This window comes from Uloborus diversus, chromosome 1 (assembly GCF_026930045.1).
Source record: "Uloborus diversus isolate 005 chromosome 1, Udiv.v.3.1, whole genome shotgun sequence".
In the NCBI taxonomy this organism is placed as follows: domain Eukaryota; kingdom Metazoa; phylum Arthropoda; class Arachnida; order Araneae; family Uloboridae; genus Uloborus; species Uloborus diversus.
This window is the reverse complement of record NC_072731.1, coordinates 258638641-258644640: the sequence shown is the minus strand read 5'-3', so window position 1 is coordinate 258644640 and position 6000 is coordinate 258638641.

The following is a 6000-nucleotide window of genomic DNA, read 5'->3' as shown; positions in this document are numbered from 1 at the left end:
TAAAATTAGCAGATTACTGCAGACCCGTGTTTTCGGATTGCATGGAGGATCGTTTGTCTGGATAAACGAGGTTACACTGTGGTTTGGCGGTATTTTTTTTGTAAGTGTTGTTTTGTCTACAGGTGACGCCCGGACTGAAGCCTTCCCCTCCATATCACACGAAAAATATCTTTAGTTCGCTTCTCAAAACATGAAGTAATGAAATGCGTTTTTCATTTCTTGAAAAAGCCGTTTTCATGCTCCTCATTTTAAGATACGTATTATGTGTTCACTCTTTATAAAAATCCACTATTGGGCTAAGTATAAAAAACAAATAGTTGTTTCAAATTTTCCGATCGTAAAAAAGTAAACTAACACTAGCACAGAGAGCGTTTATTTTTTGACATCAATTGGAACTGTTTTGAGGTTAGTAGTTAAATTAATCAAATGGGATCGAGTAGCAGTAATAGATTAAAAAAATGATCTTTTCTTCTGCGAAGTGTGTGTCTTCTTTTCCATTTTTCTTTCCTTCCTTTCCTGATGTTATTGTGATTCATTATGCTTATTAAACAAATAGCGATATTCTCTCCCATCGATTCATGTTCTGTTTTCACTCTAAAACATATTTTCAAAAAATAAAAATATCTATATTCATCTTCAGTAAAATAAATTGTCTGAAAGAATACAGAAGAAAAGAAAATTTATTTTTAAAGCATTTCCCATTATAATCGGTATTCTTGCGATTTTTCATTTAGATTAACGCATTGGCGGTGACGTTCTAAAGAATATTTAAAAAGGTAATGATGAAATTAGACAGCGATTTTTTTTGAAAAACGAGGTTACATTTTTGAAACGGTAACAATAATTTTAACGTTCTGTAAAAATACTTCTTGGTTTCTGGTAATACACAATGGTGATTCTTTTGAAACAGAAATCATATTTCATGGAACGAACCGGAAATTAATGGATTGTAAGAAAAACTACCATAACTTTAAAAAAGTAAGTAAGATATCTGTTTAATTAATTTAAAAACGTAAAGAATGCATGCAATTTTTGAAGAAAAGAAGATTTCATCGTTTTTGCATCCTGTGTTTTTGTAGGAGCAATCAAACTAATCAAAATCATTTTTTCCCGCTTTTTTTTGGAGTTTAATTTCTCATAACGGTTATTGCAAGCATGTTTGCTTAAAAAACTGCATTCTATTTATCTGTTTTTAGTTGTGAGAATTCCATAATTTTTATGAAAATAGCAATGATGTCTCATGTGCTTTTCAAAATTAATGAGTATACATCACAAGAGCAAATGCTTTTTAAAAAATATTTTTCATACTTTCGAAAAAACGTTATTTTGGCGTCAGTTGTCCCAGTTCTAACAGAGCATTATTAAATTTTCTTAACATAACAAAAAAATCTTTCTTAAGATATTCGTTTGCAAATGCACATTATATGTTTTTGTTTAAGGCTCGTTTTCACTTGGAATCATTCTATTAGACGGTTTTGAACAACAAAAACAACAAAAAAGTTAAATAAGCATTTTGAAAATTCTTTGTACCTCTGGAAACATTTTTCTAACATATAAATAATTTTTGTACATTAATGAATGGCTTAAATTCCTTTAATAGCATTATTTTCTTGCTATTGAGATTAAAGTAGTTGCTCAAAATTTAATGATAATACTGTACGTAAAGAAAACTAGGAGAACATTAAAATAGTAATCTAAGAAGAAACTGAATAAATAAAACAAAGTATTATAACAAAATGCAGTATTTACTTAAGAGAAAAAAATATTGCGTGGCGCTGTCTAAAATTTTAGAAATTGAAATTTTCTATATTTTATTTTCATGATCGTCATTTAGCTACAGTGAGCTATTTAACAAACTGGAATACCATCCGAGCGTTCCAGTTTGTTATAAAAAGAAAAACTGTTTTCGTTATAACAAACTGGAATACTATATGGTTGGTTTGTTGTCTTCTGCTACAACTAAAGAGCAGTCCGCGAAAAAAAAAAAAAAAAAATAATAATAATAATCAGCTTTTAGACTTCCGGATTTTTGTCATCTTTGATATTTGTTTCACTTTGAATACAAAATTATTGCTTGCATAAATAAAATCATTTGTGCAGAAAGAAAAAAAACATTTTGCATATAATTTATTCAAAGTTCAAGCAGCTAGTTTCAAGCAAATCGTATTGACAGTACAAAAATATGTTTACTAGTTTATGTAAACTATCTTACTTGAGAAGTTGCAATTCGCTATTATGGGCTCGCCCCATTTTTGGAAATAGATACACAACTGGAATTCAGTAGAAGTTTATTAAGAAGGTAAATAAATTGTAAATCGCTAATAAGAATTGCAAACAAAATTAAAGGCAAAATCCATGGGTAGCACTTGTCTCACAATATGGAACGTGATGGACTGATCTTACTTTTACGAAGGGGCAAATGCGACCCCCATAACAGTCTGGTTAGAGTAGTTAATCACCGTTTATCATGCATTTTATATTATTAGTAACTAGTACCGAACAGAAACAGCGTAACTTTGCTGCCATATTTGATATGACAACAAAGAAAGAGAACTTTAACCGTCTCCACATTTTAGAGCTCGTTATAAGGCGAGTAGTTTACCGCTGATTGTGTTTTATCTACACTGTAAAAAATTTTAGTGTATCCGAAATTTTAGTGTAAATAGTAGTGGTGTTTGCTAACACCAAGAATAATCTGTGGTGTTTCACTACACGACACTTGGTGTAAAGTAGTTGCCACCATTTTTGGTGTTGAGATACACTATTTTTTTTTTTTTTACAGTGAACATATTATACAAGTTTTAATTTCCCAATTGATTATTAACAACACAAATACCTATAACTATTTTATATATGAATATTCTCAACTTTTTATTTTTAATACGAGGAATGGACATTTATGCCTATAAGTTGTTCAAAAAAGTATCTTTCAAAAACACTTAAGGAAACTAAAATTATCTGTATATTAGAACAATGAAATTAACAGTTTTCAAAAAACAACATAAAAATGGAACAGTTTAAGATTTCAATCAAATTTATTCTAGAAATTTTTGTAATCAGTCTTAAATGTCTGGTATAAATAAAAACGAATAACAAAAACTAGTATGTTGTGGCCATCACGAAACTTTCTTCTATATTTTTCTTTTTTTTCTGATCCCGGCCCATGCTTGACGAGGAAGCAATATTCCCAACAAAAACAAAATGACACATGCAAAAACTTGACGACCATCCCAATGTCTGAATTATTGCAAAAGCAAAGCAAAGAGCGAAAATTGAAAGTTATTTTAAAAGCCTTGCTTGAATGAATTACAAATATTTTATTTGTTAACAAACATAAGATGGCAACAGTTCAAAATTTTAAATCATTGAGATAATATTTCCTATCATTTCCATACAATTAAAATCACGAGAAATACGCAGACGACAATCTATTACGATTTATCTTTCTTATTGTTGCATTAATAAAAATATTTTTATTCGCAAAAAAAAAATCAACACCTCTTGGAGCGATCGGCGTAAAATAGAACCAAAGCCTGTTTACATATGGATTCACATATATTCCAAATTTCAACCAGAACGTAGCATTACTTCTTGAGATAGGGCACTCACAATGGAAAAAAAGAACGGGTGATTGCGCTACCCCCCTTTTAGCTGTTGACACAAAAATAAAATCAGCTCTTATACCCACTAAGGGCTACTTGCCGATAAATTTTTCTTTCATTCCGTTCATTATTTCTTGAGATACAGCAGTCACAATTGACGACAAAAAACGTTCTACAGCTCAACCCCCGTTTGAGTTATTGACACCAAAATTGAATCAGCACCTGTTCCTGTTAATACCAACATATGGACCAAATTTTGTTTGATTCCGCCAGTAACTTCCTGAGGAATAGCAAGCACGCGTAACTCGAAAAACGTCCCATTGCTCCACCCCCCTTGGAGGAATTCGCGCCAAAAACTAATGGGCACAAGTTCACATAGGGGCACATATGTGTACTAAATTTCGTTCGATTTCATGCGGTAGTTTTTGTTGTAGAGCGGCCACAAAAAACTGGTCACACACAGACGTGACACACATACATACACACACACATACATACATACACACACACACACAGACAGACAGACATTTTCCAAAAATGGTCGAAATGGACTCAGCACACCTCAAAACGTTCGAATCCGTCAAAATTCGAAATTCGAAAATTTGCACGAATCCAATACTTTCTTCTATATATTAGAAATAGAAGAAAGTAACAAGCAGAATATAAAAAGCTCAAAAATCACAATACAATAACGATAAAGTTTCTCGCTCCTCAAAAAAAGTTATATTACAAAAAAAAAAAAAGTGTTTACTAGGCCTTACCGTTTTCCCGGAAAGCGCGCCACACACATACACACACAAACATGTTATTTTATTATGAATTGATATACCGTAAACCCAGCCGTAAAGCAGCCATGTTGAAAATGGCTGCTAAAGTTGTAACGATCATTCATAAAATAACATATTCGTTAGTTTATCTTTCGGATGGACTAAAGACTTTTCTAACAGTGGTGCAAAGTAGCTTTGGTTTACGGTAATTGACATTTCATTACAAATATAATTTAACATACCTTTTGAAAACTTATATCCTGTGCACACGACGATTGTGTGTTGACGACGTTGCAACGTGCGTGAGACTGATTAATGTTTGGTTGCCACCGGCTGTTTTCCAATCTTACACCAAAGTTGGTGTCAACGGATCCTCAAATGGTGTTTGCGCATGTGACGTAAGTTTAAGAATTCACCAATATCGGTGTTTGGTTTCAGTTACACCACTTTTGGTGAATGGGAAAGCTAGATATGGTGTTGAATTGAAATAAAGCGTTGATTTGCACAATTTTTGGAGCTGCTTAACACCAAACTCGGAATATTATTACACCTCAGTTTTTACAGTTTACGCATACTAGTGCCGATATTAAATTATAGGGCCTAACATATTTGATGAATGTCAGGAGTTTCTTCAGGTTAGCATTCACATAATGCACACTGTTAAAAATTTTCCGGAAAATTTACGGTAATTGTTACTGGCATCCATGTTGCCAGTAACTTTTACCGTAAAAATCAAATGTTACTGTAAAATTTTACGGTTTCCTCGGTAGGCCACAGCAACCAGTTGGCGCTGGGATCGCTTATTTCTCCGGTATAAATTACCGTAAAAATCAGCGATGCGTCGGCGATGCAATTTTACAGTAACAATTACCAGAAAATCTTCCTGAATTTTTAACAGTGCATACACTGTAAAAAAAATCCGTAAAATTTACGGAAAAAAACTGTCTGCCAGGACGCCAGTTTTCTTCCGTTTATTTTACAGAAATCTTCCGCATTTTTATTATTTATTCAAGCTGATTTATTATTTTATGAAGATTAAAAAATGAAACTATACTTTCATAAATACATTTCAATATTTACTATACTACTACGAAATACATGTATACAAAGGTAAATTTCCGAATATGCCTCTGTAACAGATGACAAAAAAACATAATAATAAAATATTGATTAGGATGCAATGAAATGGAAGTTGCAAACGATTTAAGACTTACTCGCTTTAAACAAATATAAGATCAAAAACTCGAGCACGAGAACCAAAATCCAAACACGCGGGCGAAATTTCGAAGATTCGAAGAAAAACAAAGTACGCGGTGAGGCGATGGTAACAGTTAACGCTTATAACCGGTTACAGGATTCAAAAAAACAGAGAAATCCTGTATTTTATTACGAACAGTTTTTTCTGTAAAAAATACGGATAACTTCTTCAAAATTTACAGTTTTTTTTACAGTGTACGGAACGCTCTTATCACGTGGCTGCACCAGGCCTACCGTACTTGAAATACATTTTTGAATTTAAAAGATAATCCTTATTCTATCGATACATTGAATAAAGTTTTACAATCCAAAAATAAAAAAAAATCTTTTAATAGACGAGACAGACTCATCGCTGTAAACACTTAAAAATTATG